The sequence below is a fragment of the Phyllobates terribilis genome, unplaced genomic scaffold, assembly GCF_046119375.1.
Source record: "Phyllobates terribilis strain yellow unplaced genomic scaffold, ASM4611937v1 Scaffold_7__3_contigs__length_470593459, whole genome shotgun sequence".
NCBI lineage: Eukaryota > Metazoa > Chordata > Amphibia > Anura > Dendrobatidae > Phyllobates > Phyllobates terribilis.
In genome coordinates, this window is record NW_027362767.1 from 337,951,287 (window position 1) to 337,973,079 (window position 21,793).

The following is a 21,793-nucleotide window of genomic DNA, read 5'->3' on the forward strand; positions in this document are numbered from 1 at the left end:
CCCTGCTACTACATTTTTACATTCTGTTTGGCAGATGAATTATGAACACATGTCAATCCCTGGCCATCAGAAAATGTTAGTGTTGCAAAGGGGTAACAATTAACCAAGTCATTATTTCAGTAATTAAGAAAAGAACATTTCAATTATGCAACTGTTCCTGAGTATGTATATGTAACAAAAAACATGGGGTTGATCTGCCAAGCAGATGGCTCTTTTCGAAACAGCTAGTAGGATTTTCCTCAGACAAATTTGTTTTTCATTTTAAAGACTTTCTTAATTCATTCATCAACTTTTACTCAAACAATCCCAATTTAATCTGATTTTGACAATTCTTGAAGACTAGAGTAAGTCTAATATGATATTAGAAATATTTAAAAAGAACCTGTCACCAGGGTTATATGCATTACACTAAAGGCATTGCCATAATGGCGCTGGTAGGCTGATTTAATATATTTCAGAGAGGAAATCCGCAGCCTGGTTGTATTAAAATCATCATTAGAAGTTTTGGTCACTGTGCACTGGGGTGAGACTGTTGGGCGGGTCTGTGGGTAGGGTTTTCGGCTCTGCCATGGCCCTTATGCTCTCTATCTTTTTCATTATTTAAATTACATGCCAGCACCATCCTAGCAGTGGGCGGCGCTTGTGCAGATTGATTTCTCGATGGGTTTCAATAAAATGGCGCTGGTAATAGCACAGGAACAGATTGATCTTGTGGCAGTCTTCAGGAAAATGGCGCCATGCCAGTGCATGCGCAGATTAAGATCTCAGCTCAATAATGAGTCCACATCTCAAACTGTGCATACTTCGCACTGGCACCATTTTACTGAAGACCACTGGAAGTCAATCTACGCACGTGCCACCCACAGCTAGGATGGGGCAGGCTCAAAATTTAAATGAGGAAGAGGATAAAAACACCAAAGGCAGCAGAAGGGTCATGGAAGAGGCGAAGGCCCTGTCCATAGTCCTGCCCTACAGGTGTGCCGAAATGCATGAACCAGGCTGCGGATTTCTTCACTTAATTTATGCATTGAATCAGTATAACAGTGCCGTTATGGCCATACCTTTATTTTAATATGTATAATCCTGATGACGTGTTTTCTTTAAGAAACTCAAAATTCTTGCTTCTTAAACACTTTCACTAAGGTTCTCAAATCAAGAAGGGACTAAATTTTGATATTATTTTTTTCATAGAGTGAAATAACTAATAAATTTAAAACAATTTCATAAAATTCGAGCAAAATTCACAACAGGTTGCAACACACATTATAGGCAGTCTTTAGCTGGTCAAGCATTGACACATATGGCATATAAATCTCCTTACAGAGTATCACAATATCATGCTTAGTTTTCACGCTGGTCATCTTGTTCAACTCGTCTTGCGATCCATCAAGTCAAGAGGGGAGGTAAAGAAGGATACATCTATGAAAAAGTAACTAGATGCCTGGGAAGATGGGGGAACAACTGCATATTTTCCACATCATTGTGATTGTAGGAATACCTGTTGTGAAAATGAAAAGTGGGACCTATAAATTAGTGTTCATCCATAATTACCTTAGGAAGCTCTTTTTCTGAGCATGAAACCTATGGTAACTGTTCCAACGTTTAAAAAAATAATAGAATAAAACAAATTCAGCATCTGGATCCTCTATAATAGATATTTATTAAGCATATAAAAAAGCCACATAATCCAACACTAACAACAATGAAATCAGCTGATGCATTTCAGACAAAATCGCTAATCATTGCATGTGTTCTAACATAAACAGTAGCATATTTTAGCTTGAGATTGTATTTTATTTATTTGTCCTTAAAATTTTGTAAAAAGTATTGAGATACAGTGGGTACGGAAAGTATTCAGACCCCTTTAAATTTTTCACTCTTTGTTTCATTGCAGCCATTTGGTAAATTCTAAAAAGTTCATTTTTTTTTAGATTAAAGTATACTCTGCACCCCATCTTGACTGAAAAAAAAAACAGAAATGTAGAAATTTTTGCAAATTTATTAAAAAAGAAAAACTGAAATATGACATGGTAAAAAGTATTCAGACACTTTGCTCAGACACTCATATTTAAGTCACATGCTGTTCATTTCTTTGTGATCCTTCTTGTGATGGTTCTACTCCTTCATTGGAGTCCAGCTGTGTTTAATTAAACTGATAGGACTTGATTTGGAAAGGCACACACCTGTCTATATTAGACCTCACAGCTCACAGTGCATGTCAGACCAAATGAGATTCATGACCTCAAAGGAACTGCCCAAGGAGCTCAGAGACAGGATTGTGGCAAGGCACAGATGTGGCCAAGGTTACAAAAGAATTTCTGCATTACTTAAGGTTCCTAAGAGCACAGTGGCCTTCATAATCCTTAAAAGGAAGAAGTTTTGGGACCACTGGGAGTCTTCCTAGACCTGGCCATCCAGCCAAACTGAGCAATCGTGGGAGAAGAGCCTTGGTGAGAGAGGTAAAGAAGAACCCCAAGATCACTGTGGCTGAGCTTAAGAGATGCAGTAGGGAGGTGAGAGAAAGTTTCACAAAGTCAACTGCAGCCCTCCACCAGTCGGGCCTTTATGGCAGAGTGGCCCAACGGAAGCCTCTTCTTAGTGCAAGAGGTATGAAAACCTGCAGAGAGTTTGCTCAAAAACACATGAAGGACTCCCAGGCTATGAGAAGTAAGATTCTCTGGTCTTATGAGACAAAAAACTTTTTGGTGATAATTCTAAGCAGTATGTGTGGATAAAACCAGGCACTGCTCATCACCTGCCCAATACAATCCCAACAGTGAAACATGGTGGTGGCAGCATCATGCTATGGGGGTGATTTTCAGCTGCAGGGACAGGACGACTGGTTGCAATTGAAGGAAACATGAATGTGGCCAAGTACAGAAATATCCTGGATGAAAACCTCTTCCAGAGTGCTCAGACTTGGCCGAAGGTTCACTTTCCAACAAGACAATGCCTCTAAGCACACAGCTAAAATAACAAAAGAGTGGTTTCAGAACAACTCTGTGACCATTCTTGACTGGACCAACCAGAGCCCTGACCTAAACCCAATTGAGCATCTCTGGAGAGACCTGAAAAAGGCTGTCCACCAACATTCACCATCCAACCTGTCAGAACCGGAGAGGATCTGCAAGGAAGAATGGCAGAGGATCCCCAAATCCAGGTGTGAAAAACTTGTTGCATCATTCCCAAGAAGACTCATGGCTGTACTAGCTCAAAAGGGTGCTTCTACTCAATACTGAGCAAAGGATCTTAATACTTATTACCATGTGATATTTCAGTTTTTCTTTTTTAATAAATTTGCAAAAATTTCTACATTTCTGATTTTTTCAGTCAAGATGGGGTGCAGAGTGTACTTTAATGAGAAAAAAAAATAATTTTTTAGAATTTACCAAATGGCTGCAATGAAACAAAGAGTGAAAAACTTAAAGGGGTCTGAATACTTTCCGTACCCACTGTATACATGTATTAAAATAAAAAATGAATTTGGATAAAATCCCTTGTGGAATCACTCAAAAACAGAGCAAGATTTAAGATCTATTTTTTTTCTCTCTTTTCATGGCTATGTGTATACGTGTCCACTCAGCAAATGTGGAAAGGAAATTAAAATTTTCAGAAATAAGCAGATGCTTGTAAAATTATCACTCTTAAATGCAATTAAATAAGTAGCTATGAATAAGGAATATTAAAAAAATCACTGGAAAACTGATAATTAAATAAGCTGGGAGCATATTCATTGTGCAGGTAACATGGTCTCCTATCAGTAATTCAAATATGGATGTAAATAGAAGAAACTCCTATTCAATGCAAAATTAGATAACTAAAAAACTGGAGTGCTGACTTCAAATATATGTAATCAAATAGCATAACTTTATTAATTGCAAAAACTTTTTACACAGTAAATACATGCAATAAAAAAGAGGTGAACATAAAGAAGATACATAATCACCCTGGGAATAAACAATCACGGATAAAAAAAACTGTTATAATGCACCAGTCAAGGTTTTTAGATAAGTTATCAGAAGAGAGAGAAATAGTTCACAGTGCTAGTAGCCTAACTCTCCTATCATATAATCCCCAAATAGTCATAAGTTAGCAGCAGAAAATATACCAGCAAAGTGCATGTGCATATAGCTAGCAGCTAAAGAAGTGGTATACCCCTGTGAGAAAGCGAACGTGAAGCTGTCCCCTGGGATCCTGCACTTGCCCTTTATTATGGGTAAGCTTTTTTAGCTGTTATCTATATGCACATGCACTTTGCTGGCATATTTGTTGCTAAGTTATGAATATATGGGGATTATATGAATGGAGAGTTAGGTTACTAGGCCCTTTGAACTACTATTTTTCTCTCACCCTGTAACTTATCTAAAAACCTTGACTGGTGAATTATACCTGATTTTTTTTAGCCGTGATTGTTTATTCCCAGGGTCATTCTGTATCTTCTTTGTGTTCACCTTTTTATTGCATGTAATTACTGTGTAAAAAGTCTTTGTGATTAAGAAAGTTATGCTATTTGAGCACATATATTTGAAGTCAGCACTCCAGTTTTTCAGTTATCTAATTTAGCTATGGATAAGGGCTGACAACACAAAAAGCGTAAACTTATGAATCTTAATTTTTTTTCTTCTGTTTTTGCTATTTCTCACCATGTTTTTAATTGCACAGTAAAAGTTATGTCTTAAAATTTTTTGATGCTGGATCTCAGTTCTCATGGACCCTTCTTCCATTTTTGACCTGGATACCAGCCTGATGAGTTCCTACATTCTTTGCACCAGACCCTGACGAAACAAGGTCTACCCGGGTTCCTATGTGAATACAAGTGGTTTTCACACTGAATTATCCTCTCTGGAAGGTGAGTTTATTACCTTTTTTTCCTTTCCTATGTAACTGTGCATTACCAGAAGTATAATTAATGATGCACTTAATAACTTAAGATTTTGTATACAGTAAATCAATAAATAGACGGACACAAGGATACATGTATGCTGTTAGCATATAATAGTCCCACAGTTCGTCTATATAATCCCTATTTCTTATAAACTGTGAATATTCTTTACTGGTCTTTTTTTCTTACAAGGCGAGTAATAAATGTGTTTATTGCAAACTTGATGTACAGTATTGTCTGATATCTGTCAGATGGCCTTTAGTTGTGAATTTATTACCAACCTGCAATCAATTAACTAGTTCACTTTCTCATTAATTATTCCAACAAATCCAGTTCTTGAATTATGGATGTGTCTAAAACATTCTTGCTTTCTAGCCTCTTATTAGTGAGAATTAATAGGACAAAACTTAGTGTTTTATCAATATCCACTTTGAATAAAACTCCCAACAATTAATTGAGTATGAATTTAATATGATCTGCTGAACTTAACTATGATTAAATGTAATAACATACGGTCCGTTGAAGAAGTTCATCGTTACCAATCATTTAATCATGATGAACACTAATTAAATTAGTTTAATATATTATGTAAAATGACTATTATCGTGGTGTGCATATTGATCTTAACTGCCTGACACCAAAATGTTTAAAAATAAATGTACAAACTTAAAAGGTCACTGAGATTATAGTATATTGTGAGACTGTATAAAATATTGAATGTCCTGCAGTATATATGGGGAAAGTTAATGGGGTTTGAGTGATTAAGGAGTCTAAGTAATTATTAAACATTTTTGTTTCAGGTTAACATGACCTGGCCATATAGAAGTCAAGGAGGAGGGAAAATGTTAAGAGCAAGAATCTAAAGAGATAGGCCAGTGGTAGACCACCATATCCATGCTTCACAAGCATCCATGTACCGGCAAATGTGCAATGTTACTATCCCCATAGAACAGTCCCCTCAGGAGAAGTGCATAGGCAGATAGATTGTTAGATTGCTAGATTTGCTCTTATTTTATTCCTGCTGTTCTCCTGAGTATTCCTTTTTTCATTTTTTTAATCCACCTCAAGGTTCCACAGATGTGTGCCTTTATATTTAGTAATAATTTGTATGGTCTTTAACAATGAGGCATTGTACATAGGATTCTCCTAGTCGTTTCTTTAGGCTGTTTTATATTTATACTCTCTGAGCAAAGAACATAAAAATTATCACTGAATAAAAAGGTCCATATCCCTCGAAACATATTGAAAGGTTAAAAAAAAATAATGAAACAGCAGAAATAAAATATGAGAAAAATAAGAGCCTCCTCTGACTTTTTGACTGGTCTTCTTTAAGAAATTTTGCATCAATCCCTTCGGAACCAAGCATTTTTTTTTTCATTTTTGCGCTTCTGTTTTTTCTTTCTTTTCTTCCAAAAGCCAGAACTTTATTTTATTTTTCTGTTGATGTAACCATATAAGGGCTTGATTATTTGGCAGACAAGTTTTAGTTTTGAATGATATTGTTTATTTTGGCAAAGAATTGTCACGGGTGTGTCAGAGGTGACAGACAGTTACCCTAGAGTTGGTTGCAGGAGACCTCTATGTTTGGCATTACAGACATCTTCTTAGAGGTTGTCTCTAGGATACCTCCATCTGGCTAATTAGCTCCCTGGCCAGGGTGCATAAATACCTGGTGTGTTAAAGAGGGTGGTGCTGGCGATATTCATTATTCCTTGTGAAGGCTTAGCAAGAGATGTACCTTTTCCTCTCTGGAGCTTGTTGACGTGTTTGTGCATTTGTCTGGAGCCATCTAAAGCTAAGCACTTTTCCCCTGTTTGTCCTTCCTTGTTGTCTATAGTGTTTAGTAGAGATCGACTAGGGCTCATCTCCTCCCTTCCCTAGTTTGAGCCAAACGCCAGGGAAAGACAGGGCGAAGTATGCGTGCGGCGATTGGTTAAGAGCCAATACAGAGACATTAGGGGAGACAGGGTGGTGCTAGATCAACCTAGGAGGTCTCCACTTTCTCCCCTTTCCCTCGAGTCTGGGCTCCCTTTCCCTCTTCCATATTTGTTGCACTAAGTCTTTCCCACACCTTGTGTGACATTATTGCCGGCCAAGCACATTTTGAAAAGGAAAAAAAAAACTAACACTTTAGTTTTTTTTTTTTTCTCTCTTTGTGTTTTTGGACATGGACCTTTTATTTTTCCTTTCTCCCTTAGTATGGGTTCAGTTGATTTGCTCACAGAGCAGTTCCGCTGTCTGTCTCTGGAGGTCAATGACCTCCACTGTGAGGTTCAGCAGCAGCATCAGCGGTTACAGGTTGACAATTTGGGAGTCTCTACAGTTAGGCCTGTCCAGACTGAACTCAAGGTTGCCCTCCTGGACAGGTTTTCAGGAGATAGGGACAATTTTTTTGTATTTAAGGAGGCATGCAAATTGTATTTTAAACTTCGTCCCTACTCCTCCGGAAATGAGAAACAATGGGTTGTTATTGTGAACTCTCTATTGCAGGGGGATCCTCAGTCGTGGGCATTTTCCTTACCACAGGACTCGGTTTGTCTCCAGTCTGTGGAGGGGTTTTTCAGGGCTCTGGCCCTCGTCTATGATGACTTTGACTGAGTCGCCTTGGCTGAGTTTAGGCTGCGTCACCTTCAGCAGGGGAATCGTTCAGTGGAGACGTACAGTTCGGAATTCTGTAGATGGGCAATGGATTCCAAATGGAATGGCTCAGCCCTTAGAAGTCAATTTTGTGAGGGGCTTATGGAAAGGTTGAAAGATGCCTTGGCAGTATATGAAACCCCTCAGTCCTTGGAAGCTGCCATGTCATTGGCCATACATCTTGATAGACACCTATGGGATTGATGGGTGAGACCACCTTCTCCGGGGAGTTCTTGTCGGGGTTGTGCATCACTACTGGGGGAGCAGTCTGGAGGTGAACATGTACTGGCGGAGGTGGAGGAACCCATGCAGTTAATGGGTGTCTCTACATCATACATCTCCCCGGAGATTCGAAGGAAAAAGGAGCATTTTTTTTTGTAGGAATAAGGGACATTTTGTTGGGACCTGTCCTTCAATTCCTAAACAAAAGGAGACTCGATTAACTCTTGGCAGTCTGGAGTTGGATAAACAAGGGGATTATTTGTTACCAACCTGCAGTTCCAGCTTTGTCCAGTCAGCAGAGTTGGTGCTAGAGAGAAAACCAAGAAAATTTCTGTGTTTGTTGACAGTGGAGCCGGAGTCAGCATGGTTGATGCTGAGTTTATGAAAACTCATGTTCTTGCTTGCTACGCTTTAGCTGATCCTATTTACATCTTTGCCATCTACTCGGCACCACTTGCACAGAAAGCATTTACTCATATTGTACATAATGTAAAACTGTGGGTGGGGTCAGTTCATTGTGAAATAATCCCTTGCTATGTCCTGGACAATCTTCCCACGCCTATTGTTTTTAGTATTCTTGGCTTATTAAACATAATCCGTTGGTGCATTGGTAAACCGGGGAGATTAATGAATGGGAGATTACTGCCATGAGAACTGTTTAAATATTTCCCTTGCTACTGTCTCTACGGAAATATTACCTGCTTTTCTGTCTGGTTTTGAGGACGTTTTTTTCTGAGAGGGGGTGTCAGTATTTGCCTCCTCATCGTGCTTATGACTGTCCTATTAACCTGACCCCCGGAGCTAAACTACCCAAGTCCAGACGGTATAACCTTTCTGGACCTGAGAGACAAGCCATGAAGGATTTCATTGCAGAAAGTCTGGAGAAGGGACATATCAGACCCTCATCATCGCCCGTGGCGGCAGAGTTCTTCCTTGTGAAGAAAAAAGATGGCTGTCTACATCCCTGTTTAGATTTCCAGGAATTAAATAAAATAATCATCCGTGATGTATACCCTCTTCCTCTGATTCCTGATTTGTTCAGCCAGGTTGTAGGAGCTAAGGTATTCTCCAAGTTGGATTTAAGGGGAGCCTACAATCAGGTTAGAATCAGAGAGGGGGACAAATGGATAACAGCGTTCAATACCACAGAAGGACATTTCGAGAGTCTGGTTTTGCATTTTGGTTTGACCAATGCACCTGCGGTATTCCAGCGTTTCATAAATGATATTTTCCATCATTTGGTGAGGAGGTTTGTGGTGGTCTCTCTGGACGAAATTTTGGTTTACTCACCTGATTTTAAGACACATTGAGGGCACGTTAAGCAGGTGCTCCAGATATTAAGGGATAACAAACTTTATGCCAAACTGAAAAAAATGTGTTTTCACTGTTCAGGAGGTGCAGTTTTTGGGGTACTTGTTGTCATCTTCAGGTTTTTGGATGGATCCGGAGAAGATCTGGGCAGTCCTTGATTCGGAATGTCCCGAGAACCGGGAGGCTCTACAACGTTTTCTGGGCTTTACTCATTTTTACCTGAAATTCATCCAAAATTACTCTGGCATTGTGAAACCCCTTACTGACATGACTAAGAAGGGGTCTGATTTTTCCAAATGGTTGGATGCTGCCATCCAGGCCTTTTCTCCCTTAAAGAATAATTTTGCCACTGCACCCATACTCAGTCAACTCAATGTTTCCCAGCCCTTTATTGAGGAGGTTGATGCGTCGGATGTGGGGGTTGGGGCTGTGTTTTCTCAAGGTCCGTCCCCTGGTAAATGGTGTCCGTGTGCCCCTTCTTTTCTAAAAAATTGTCTTCGGCTGAGAGAAATGATGATGTGGGTAATAGGGAACTTTTGGCGATCAAATTGGAATTCGAAGAATGGCAACATTGGTTGGAGGAGGCTGTCCATCCTTTTACTGTTATTATTGACCAGAACAACCTGTCATACCTCCAGTCAGCTAAACGTCTCAACCCTGGGCAAGCCAGATGGTCCATGTTTTTGCTAGTTTCAATTTTGTTGTCACCTTTTGTCCCGGGGTCAAAAATATCAAGGCTGATGCTTTGCCTGGAGCTTCCCTGGTGGTGGTGACCATGAGCATCCTGCCCCGATATTAAAGAAAGGGGTAGCCATTTCAGCACTGTTTCCTTAACTGGAGGGTGATGTGTTGGATGCTCAGGGGGACCCTCCTACCTCCTGCCCTTCAGTAAGGTTGCTTGCACCATCTAATCTGCACTGCAAAGTAATTAAGGAACATCATAATTCTGTGCTTGCTGGGCATCCAGGTGGTAAGGCAACCGTGGACCTCCTCTCTCGTCGTTTTTGGTGGCCTGGGTTGCATCGTGATGTGATTGAACATGTAACTGCTTGTAGTATTTGTGCGCATTCTAAGGTTTCCGTCTGGTACTCTTCTTCCGCTACCTATTCCTAGTAGGCAATGGACACACTTCTTTATGAATTTTATTACTGACCTACCAGTTTCTGCAGGCAAAATGGTGGTTTTGATGGTAGTAGAGAGGTTCAGTAAAATGATTCATTTCGTTGCGCTGCCTGCACTTCCAAATGCCAAGACACTTACTCAGGTGTTCATAAATGAGATTGTGAAGCTTCTCGGGATTCCCTCCGTTGTGGTTTCAGATCAGAGGACTCAGTTTGTTTCCAAGTTCTGGAAGGCATTCTGTTCTTGACTGGGGGTGCAGCTGTCCTTTTCCTCTGCTTTGAACTATCAGTCGAATAGACAGACCGAGCGTGTCAATCAGAATTTGGAGACCTACCTCACGTGTTTTGTTTCTGAAAATCAGGAGGATTGGGCATCCTACCTACCGCTGGCAGAATTTTCCATTAATAATCATCACCAAGAATCCACTGGCATACGGTTATCATCCACAGTTTGGTACCTTTAGTGGGGGAGGAGCTTCAGGAGTTCCTGAGGAAGAATAGTTTGCTTCGTTGCTCTCCTTGGTATGGCAGGGTGTTCTGAGTAATTTAAAGATCATTGGAGACAGGTATAAATGTATTGCTGACAGAAAATGCTTGTCAGGTCCAGACCTGAATGTGAATGACTTTGTGTTGTTGTCTACCAGGAACACAAGATTGAAAGTTCCTTCTTGGAAGCTGGGACGTAGGTTTATTGGTCGCTACAAAATAACCGTAACCGCTGTCATTAACCCAGCAGCGTTTTGTCTTGAACTTTCTCCGGCCCCTAAGGTCCCCAACATCTTCCATAGGTCCTTACTCAAAAAGTATGTGGACCCTTTTGAGACTCTACCACCACCCCCAGTAATGGTTGATGGTAATCTGGAATTCTAGATTTTGAGGACTGTAGATTCTCGTCTCCAACGTCGTTCTCTACAATACTTGGTGCACTGGAAAGGCTATGGTCCAGAGAGAGGATATGGGTATCAGCATCAGAGATGAACGCTCCCAGATTGGTTCGCTCATTCCACACCTCTTATCCTGAGAAACCCGGTCCTGAGAGTCTGGAGGCCACTCATAGAGGGGGGGTACTGTCACGGGTGTGTTAGAGGTGACAGACAGTCGCCCTGCAGTTGGTTTCTGGAGACCTCTATGTTTGGCATTACAGACCTCTAAATTCGGACTCTAGGACCCAGTGGGTACCTCCCTCTGGCTAATTAACTCCCTTGCCTGGGTGTATAAATACCTGGTGTGTTCTAGAGGGAGGTGCCGGCAATATTCATTATTCCTTGTGAAGGCTTAGCAAGAGCAGTACCTTTTCCTCTCTGGAGATTGAGGACGTGTTTGTGCATTTGTCTGGAGTCATCTAAAGCTAAACACTTTTCCCTTGGTTGTCCTTCCTTGTTGTCTAGGATCGACTAGTGCTCACTTCCTCCCTTCCCTAGCTTGAGCAAATACGCCAGGAAAATACAGGGCAAGGTATGCGTGTGGCGATTTGTTAAGAGACAATACAGGAATGTTAGGGGAGACAGGGTGATATTAGATTAACCTTGGAGTTTTCCACTTTCTCCCCTTTCCCTAGAGTCTGGGCTCCCTTTCCCTGTTCCCTTTGTGTTGCACTAAGTCTTTCCCACACCTTGCGTGACAAGAGTGTAGTGAAAAAACAGGAAAAAAATTTCAAATGTGATTAAATAGGTGAAAAAATATGCAATTTCATTATTGCTTTTTGGGTTTTGTTTTACTGCGTTCATTGTATGGTAAAAATAATATTTCAGTACAATTGAGTAGATATAAAACCGGTAGAAATTTTATTTAAAAGGTTGGAAAAAAAATTCACCAGTCTATGAAAAAGTATTGTTTTTTGTGGCTATTTTGCAATATCCAAAATGACTTTCCTTCAATAGAGCTGGGTACAGTCTTGTTTTTGCATGAATAGTTGATATTTCTAATGATACCAATATGAGGTATATATAATATTTTGATTTCTTTTTATTGTATTTTTTTAGGAGCAGCGCAGGAACTGACAAAATCCAATTCTGGCATTTTGAGGTTATTTTTTCTTTTCATGGTGTGTACTGCACAGGTTAATTAATATATTTATATTTAAATATACCTTTGTAGATGTTTCAATACCAAATATCGTATGTTCATTTTTTTATTTTGTTAGTGTGCTAAAATGAGCCTGCATTGTTTAATGTGTAGACTTAGTTTAATTCATCAATTTTTAAAATAAATTAAATCCTCTTGCCCAAAAAGCAACATGCGGCAACAACAGTATTTTTGTGTTGATTTTTAAATACAGTATACATTCGGGAGGTGGAAAGCTGCAGTTATAAGTATGGATTTGGGGATTTTATTTTGTCTTTTTTAAATACAATGATTTCCCTTTTTCTCCAAAATGATTGCATAAAAAATTCCTTACCTGGAATTGGGGTGAGGAAAAATTTGCAGCATGCTGCATATGGGCATGTTAAACGGCTGAGACTCACCAATGCAAGTCATGGGGTGCAAGAATTTTTTTTTTCCCACCCATCGCATAGAAAACCCGACATTTCATCAGTTGTGTACAGTAAATTCACAGCGTGAACCATCAGAATAGAATAGATATATAGATAGAATAGATAGATAAACAGATGTCATTGAGATATATAATTAGTGCATAGCGTGTGTAGCTTACTGTACATGTATTTAGTTAATAATTAAATAAATAAAAGAAAAAAATGGTGTGGGGTCCCACCTATTTTTCCTAACCAACTGAAGGAAAGAAAACAACTTGGGGCTGTTGTTTATAGTCTGGGAAGGGGGTAATAAACATGGAGCTTCACAGGCTATTAATTTAAACTCACAGCTTTCTACTTAGTCTTTACTGGTAATTAACAATGGGGGACCCCCCCAAAAAATGAAAAAATGTAGTCTCCCTTTTTTTTAGTATCCAGCAAAGGCTAAGCAAACAGTTGTAGGCTGATATTAATAGACTGGGAAGGGGTCATGGGCATTGAACCCCTGCCAGATGAATAATATCAGCCCTCAGATAACCCAAAAATGGTGCATCCATCAGATGTGAGCATACCCTTATTAGGGCTTTCACCCACTATCTATAATTCCTTGCCTCAGCTTTTACAGTGACTCTGATAGTCAATCTTAATTGGTTGCACTGTACCTTGTGGTGTGAAAGCTGTAAGTTAAGCTATTATTAGGGTGCCCACACATCTGTGATTTAGGTCATGTGAGCCTTCGGTGGCAAAAAGAAAAAGTCAGTAAATAAAAATAGACTAAAAAGTATATGTATACATATACAGTATACCATAAATATGCATATACTGTTTATATATATATATATATATATATATATATATATATATATATATTAAAGAGAATGCCAAGAGTGTGCAAAGCAGTCATCAAAGCAAAAGGTGGCTACTTTGAAGAACCTAGAATATAAGACATATTTTCAGTTGTTTTACACTTTTTTGTTAAGTATATAATTCCACATGTGTTAATTCATAGTTTTGATGCCTTCAGTGTGATTGTACAATTTTCACAGTCATGAAAATACAGAAAAATCTTTAAATGAGAAGGTGTGTCCAAACTTTTGGTCTGTACTGTACGTATATATATATATATATATATATATATATATATATATATATACATATACAATATATATATATATATGTACACTGTATATATATATACAGTGCCTACAAGTAGTATTCAACCCCCTGCAGATTTAGCTGGTTTGATAAGATGCAAATAAGTTAGAGCCTTCAAACTGCAAACGAGAGTAGGTTTTATGAACAGAAGCATAAATCTTACAAACCAAAAAGTTATGTTGCTCAGTTGAATTTTATTAAATTTTAAACATAAAAGTGTGGGTCAATTATTATACAACCCCTATGTTTAATATTTTGTGGAATAACCCTTGTTTGCAATTACAGCTAATAATCGCCTTTTATAAGACCTGATCAGGCCGGCACAGATCTGTGGAGTTATCTTGGCCCACTCCTCCATGCAGATCTTCTCCAAGTTATCTAGGTTCTTTGGGTGTCTCATGTGGACTTTATTCTTGAGCTCCTTCCACAAGTTTTCAATTGGGTTAAGGTCAGGAGACTGACTAGGCCACTCCAACACCTTGACTTTTTCCCTCTTGAACCAGGCCTTAGTTTTCTTGGCTGTGTGCTTTGGGTCGTTGTCTTGTTGGAAGATGAAATTACGACCCATCTTAAGATCCTTGATGGAGGAGCGGAGGTTCTTGGCCAAAATCTCCAGGTAGGCCGTGCTATCCATCTTCCCAAGGATGCGGACCAGATGGCCAGGCCCCTTGGCTGAGAAACAGCCCCACAGCATGATGCTGCCACCACCATGCTTGACTGTAGGGATGGTATTCTTGGGGTCGTATGCAGTGCCATCCAGTCTCCAAACATCACGTGTGTGGTTGGCACCAAAGGTCTCGATCTTGGTCTCATCAGACCATAGAACCTTGAACCAGTCTGTCTCAGAGTCCTCCAAGTGATCATGAGCAAACTGTAGACGAGCCTTGACATGACGCTTTGAAAGTAAAGGTACCATACAGGCTCGTCTGGAATGGAGACCTTTGCGGTGGAGTACGTTACTTATGGTATTGACTGAAACCAATGTCCCCACTGCCATGAGATCTTCCCGGAGCTCCTTCCTTGTTGTCCTTGGGTTAGCCTTGACTCTTCGGACAAGCCTGGCCTCGGCACGGGAGGACACTTTCAAAGGCTGTCCAGGCCGTGGAAGGCTAACAGTAGTTCCATAAGCCTTCCACTTACGGATGATGCTCCCAACAGTGGAGACAGGTAGGCCCAACACCTTGGAAAGGGTTTTGTACCCCTTGCCAGCCTTGTGACCCTCCACGATCTTGTCTCTGATGGCCTTGGAATGCTCCTTTGTCTTTCCCATGTTGACCATGTCTGAGTGCTGTTCACAAGTTTGGGGAGAGTCCTAAATAGTCAGAAAAGGCTGGCAAAAGAGATCTTTAATCCACACATGTGAAGCTCATTATTCTTGGTGCCTGAACTACTTCTTAATACTTTAGGGGGACCAAACAGAATTCTTGTGGTTTGAGGGGTTGAATAATAAATGACACTCTGAATTAACTTTTAACGTTTTAAAAAAAAAAAAAAAAAAATTTGCTGCAGTGCATTTCCTACTTCCAGGCTGATCTACAGTACAAATGTCACAATGCCAAGTTAATTCCGCATGTGTCAACCAGCTAAATCTGCAGGGGGTTGAATACTACTTGTAGGCACTTTATATATATATATATATATATATATACAGTGTATATATATATATATATCTATATATAAACTTTTTAGTAATTTTTTTTTTAATGACTTTTCTTGCATGATTCTGTGAATAGCCATCTTGCATGTACGACTGTTAACATTCAGTGGAGATGAATCTTTAATAAAAGAGTTTTCTAGGCATTCTCTGTGACTTCTGAAATGGTCATTGTGCAGTGAGGGGAGAAGAGATGAGCTGTGGCCATCACCTTAATGTTGGATCTTCTGTTATCTATACATGGTTGTTCCTTTTTATTGTAATTCTACCTGTCATGATAATGAAAATTGATAAGGAAGAAAAGCATAAGGATTTTATGAGGCTCAGTGAGTAGAGCAAACAGAGCAAGATTTCAGGATTTTTCTTTCAATAGAAAGCATATTCTGAAAGAAAAAGAAAAAATGTATATACATAAAGTGGGGAAAATAAGTATTTGATACACTGCCGATTTTGCGAGTTTTCCCATCAACAAAGAATGGAGAGGTCTGCAATTTTTATCATTGGTACACTTCAACTGTGAGAGACAGAATCTAAAAAAAATCCAGAAAATTTTATGATTTTTACATAATTAGTTTGAATTTTATTGCATGAAATTAGTATTTAATACAATAAAAAAAAAGAACTTAATAATTGGTACAGAAACCTTTGTTTGCATATACAGAGGTTAGATGTTTCCTGTAGTTCTTGACCAAGTTTGCTCACACTGGAGCAGAGATTTTGGCCCACTCTTTCATACAGATCTTCTCCAAATCTTTCACGTTTCAGGGATGTCCCTGGGCAACATTGAGTTTCAGCTCCCTCCAAAGATTTTCTATTGGGTTCAGGTCTGGAGACTGGCTAGGCCACTCCAGGACCTTGAAATGCTTCTTATGGAGCCACTCCTTAGTTTCCCTGGCTGTGTCTTTCGGGTCATGGTCATGCTGGGAGACCCAACCAAGACCCATCTTCAATGCTCTTATTGAGGGAAGAGGTTGTTGGCCAAAATCTCGCAATACATGACCCCATCAATCCTCCCTTCAATATGGTGCAGTCGTCCTGTCCCCTTTGCAGAAAAGAACCCCCAATGTATGATGTTTCTTCCACCATGTTTCACGGTTGGGACAGTGCTCTTTGGGTTGTACTCAACGTTCTCCTTCCTCCAGACATGGCGAGTGGAGTTGAGACCAAAAAGTTGTATTTTGGTCTCATTTGACCGAATGACCTTTTCCCTTGCCTCCTCTGGATCACCCAGATGGTCAGTGGCAAACTTCAAACGGGCCTGGACATGTGCTGGCATGAGCAGGGAGACCATCTGTGACCTGCTAAATTTTTATCCATGATGGCGTAGTGTGTTACTAACTGTAATGTTTGAGACAGTGGTCTTCGATCTCTTTAGGTCATTGATCAGGTCCTCCCATGTAGTTCTGGGATGATTCCTGACCTTTCTCAGTAACATCCTTACCCCAAGAGGCAAGATCTTGCAAGGAGCCCCAGATCGAGGAAGATTGACAGTCATCTTGTGTTAATTCCATTTTTTAATAATTGTGCCAACAGTTGTTGCCTTAAGAAGCCTCATCAAGCTGCTTGGCTATTGTCCTGTGCCCATCCCAGCCTTGTGCAAGTCTATAATTTTGCCCCTGGTGTTCTTAGACAGCTATTTGGTATTGGCCATGGTGGAGAGGTTGGAGTGTGATTGATTGATTGTGTGGAAATGTGTCTTTTATACAGGTAACGAGTAGTGATGGGCGAGCACTAAAATGCTCGGGTGCTCGTTGCTCGGGTCGAGCACATTGGAATACTTGGGTACTCGACCCGAGCAACGAGCCCAATGTAAGTCTATAGGAAACTCAAGCATTTTTCAGGTGGCTCCCCCAGGCGGTCTGCATTGGGCCTAAAAATTGCTCTAATCGATGGAAACAGTGCTCAAATGGCATGGGAACAGTATGGGGAAGACTCCTGGAAGCATTTATAACTCCCAGAGCACTGCTGTCAACAATGTTGTAAGAGATATTACGCCACTTTTATAGACTCACAATACAGCATACTAATACAAAACCAAAATGGATTTTCCAGGGAAATATGTTAAGGAATATCCTTTCCAGGGTAATAACTTTTATATGAGGCAAAATAAATAACCAAAAACAAAATATTCCTCCATCCCTTGGGCTATTTTCACACATAGTGTTTTTGATGTGTTTTTGCATTGCTTTTAAATGTGACAAATGCATTCACCGGGAAATGTCATTTTAACATTTTACAAACTTATTTGGCCATGTGGTGTGTGAGACATGATCAGACACATGCATACAGTCCTGAAAAGTCATGGGAACAGCATCCTGTTTCATTTATGAAGGAGGGACTCTGAAAGTCACAAAGCCTATTTTTATAGGGCCATCAGGCGGCCTTTACTATTCTTAAAGGGCCAGCAGTCGGCCCTCACTATTCTTAGAGAGCCATCTGCCGGCTATGCTTTGTTGTTCCCATTACTAATTACTAAAGAGTTGGTCTCCTATACTGTTATAGAGTATGCAGTGAGCGGCAGGGCTGGCCAAAATTTGGACGCACCCCAATACACATTTGAAAATTGGGATGCACTCCAATACCCCTTTGAAGAGACTTAGAGGAGGGCCTCCAGAAAACAATATTCCCATTATTAGTAAGTGGGTTTCCCATACTGTTTGCCTATGCAGTGAATGCAAGGGCTGCCAAAAATTTGGACCTACTCCAATGCCCCTTGGAAGAGATGTAGAGGAGGGCCTCCGGAAAAAAATGTTCCCATTAAAAGTAACTGGGTCTCCCATTGTGTTTGCCTATGCAGTGAATGCAAGGGTTGCCAAAAATTTGGAGGCACTCCAATGCCCCTTGGAAGAGATGTGGAGGTCAGAGGGCCTTTTGAAAACAATGTTCCCATTATTAGGAAGTGGGTCTCCCATTGTGTTGGTCTATGCAGTGAATGCAAGGGCTGCCAAAAATTGCAAGGCACTCCAATTCCCCTTGGAAGAGATGTGGAGGAGGGCCTCATAAAAAATGTTCCCATTAGAAAGTAGAGGGTCTCCTATACATGTAATGCCCATGCACTAAGTGTATGGGCTGACAAACATTAACACCTGGCGGGCATACATGAACATACTGTATAATTTTTTTTTTTTACGGGCATCATAAACACGATTTAAAAAAATTATGTGGGTGTTGCATTACGGACCGCGGTCACCCTCATGATATGGTGGTGGGGGATGAGGAGAAGGAGGAGGACAAGTGCAAATAGCCAAAATCAGGAAGCGCATATCCATGTGTGGGTGTGAAAAGTTACATGGGAATACATCTTCCACAAAAAGACACTGGATTTGAGTTTATGTTAAGCTGCTATCATTCGGTGATGTTGAGAAATCAGGACCAATCCAGCCCTTGTTCATTTTTATAAGAGTCAGCCTGTCAGCATTTTCAGTTGACAGGCGGATGCGCTTATCAGTTATAATTAAGCCAGCGGCACTAAAACCCCGCTCTGATAAAATGCTAGCGGCAGGGCAGGCCAGGACCTCCAAGGCTTAGAGAACCAGTTCATTCCATGTGGATGTTGGTACGGTCGGCAAGGTACTCCCTCAGCATCTTCCCAAACTTTGCACTCCTTGTGAGAGTACACCCGCGCCTCAGGGCCTGTGCAATGGGAGGGGCTGAGAAAATTCTCCCAGAACTTTGACAGTGTTTCCCTGCCTCTGCTGGATTGGAATTGTGTCTCTCTCGGCTGTAGTCCTTGGTTGTCCAATGAACTGTGACCTCTGTCACCAGCGTTTTCAGATGGGAATTTTTTTTATACACTGTGTGCAGAATTATTAGGCAAGTTGTATTTTAGAGGATTATTTTTATTATTGATCAACAACTTTGTTCTCAATCAACCCAAAAGATTCATAAATATCCAAGCTTAATATTTTTGGAAGTTGGAGTGGGTTTTTTTTTAGATTTGGCTATCTTAGGAGGATATCTGTTTGTGCAGGTAACTATTACTGTGCAGAATTATTAGGCAACTTAATAAAAACCAAATATAATCCCATCTCACTTGCTTATTTTCACCAGGTAAACCAGCATCAGTGCACAAAATTTAGAAATAAACATTTATGACATGCAAAAACAAAAACCAAAAAAATTAGTGATCAATATAGCCACCTTTCTTTATGATAACACTCAACAGCCTTCCATCCATAGATTCTGTCAGTTTCTTGATCTGTTTTCGATCAACATTGCATGCAGCAGCCACCACAGCCTCTCAGAAAATGTTCCGAGAGGTGTACTGTTTTCCCTCCCTGTAGATCTCACATTTTATGATGGACCACAGGTTCTCTATGGGGTTCAGATCAGGTGAACAAGAGGGCCATGTCATTATTTTTTCTTCTTTTAGACCTTTACTGGCCAGCCACGCTGTGGAGTAGTTGGATGCATGTGATGGAGCATTGTCCTGCATGAAAATCATGTTTTTCTTGAACGATATCGACTTCTTCCTGTACCACTGCTTGAAGAAGTTGTCTTCCAGAAACTGGCAGTAGGTCAGGGAGTTGAGCTTCACTCCATCCTCAACCCAAAAAGGTCCCACAAGTTCATCTTTGATGATACCAGCCCATACCAGTACCCCACCTCCACCTTGCTGGCGTCTGAGTCGGAATGCAGCTCTCTGCCCTTTACTGATCCAGCCTCTGGGCTATCCATCTGGCCCATCAAGAGTCACTCTCATTTCATCAGTTCATAAAACCTTTGCAAAATCAGTCTTAAGATATTTCTTGGCCCATTCTTGACATTTTATCTTATGTTTCTTGTTCATAGGTGGTCGTTTTTCAGCCTTCCTTACCTTGGCCATGTCCCTGAATATTGCACACCTTGTGCTTTTTGATACTCCAGTAATGTTGCAGCTCTGAAATATGGCAAAACTGGTGGCGAAAGGCATCTTGGCAGCTTCACGCTTGATTTTCCTCAATTCATGGGCAGTTATTTTGTGCCTTTTTTGGCCAACTCATTTCTTGCCACCCTGTTGGCTATTTGCCATGAAAAGCTTGATTGTTTGGTGATCACGCTTCAAAAGTTTGGAAATTTCAAGACTGCTGCATCCCTCTGCAAGACATCTCACAATTTTGGACTTTTCAGAACCCGTCAAATCTCTCTTCTGACCCATTTTGCCAAAGGAAAGGAAGTAGCCTAATAATTAAGCACACCTTATATAGGGTATTGATGTCATTAGTCAACACCCCTCCTCATTACAGAGATGCACATCACCAGATTTACTTATTGGTAGCTGGCTCTCAAGCCTATGCAGCTTGGATTAGAACAACATGTATAAAAAGTATCAAAGTGATCAAAATACTCATTTGCCTAATAATTCTGCACACAGTGAAGTTCTGCAACAAGGGCCTTCTGGTACGGCCCCATTTTTGTAGACCTGTTCGCCTCAGGAATAAGAGATATAAAGTTCTCCATGTAACGTGGGTCTAGAAGTGTCACCAACCAGTAATGACTGTTACCCAAAGTTTTGAGAACGTGAGGGTCATGGGAAAGTCAGCTTAACATAAACTCAGCCATGCATGCCAGACTGCTGACAGGCAAGACTTCTGTGTCCTCACCAAGACGAAGAGTGACCATGCTCTCCTCCTCCTCCTCTCTGTCCTGAGGCCATCCATGCTGAACAGACAGTATGACAGTTGTGCAGGTAGTACCGTCTATAGCGCATTAAGCTAGCTCCTGTTCTTCCTCCTCCTTCTCTGTTTCCTCATTGTCACCCAATCCATGTTGGGATGAGATGAGGCTGGGTTTTGTGTAATCACCCTGTATGGTTGCTTGCTCCATCTCATCGTGCTCCGCCTGTAATGCATCCTCTTTGATTGTGAGCAGAGAGCGTTTCAGAAGACAGAGAAGCAGGATGATGATGCTCATTATGGCATTATCATCGCTCACCATCTTGGTGGAGTCCTCAAAGTTTTGGAGGATGGTACATATGTCTGACATCCATGTCCACTCCTGAGGTCATATGTGTGGAGTCTGAACTGAATACCGATGGCCTTGTTGATGCTGTTACTCAAAAACTGCCGTCTCCTGCTCACAAATCCTTCCCAACTTCTGCAGTGTAGAGTTCAAATGCGTGGGGACACCACACACCAGTCTTTTAGCTGGAAGCAGGGAACGCTGCTGAAACACGGCAAGGGTGGTGGAAGCTGTAGGTGACTTTCTAAAATGGGCACACAGGCGACATACTTTAAGAAGCAGATCCGGCTGCTCCAGATAGGATTTGAGAACCCGGTGAACCACAAGGTTCCATCCGAAGGTCTGACTGGGTCACGGCTTCCACTTTTTTAACCCAGTGTGCCGTCAGAGAGATGTA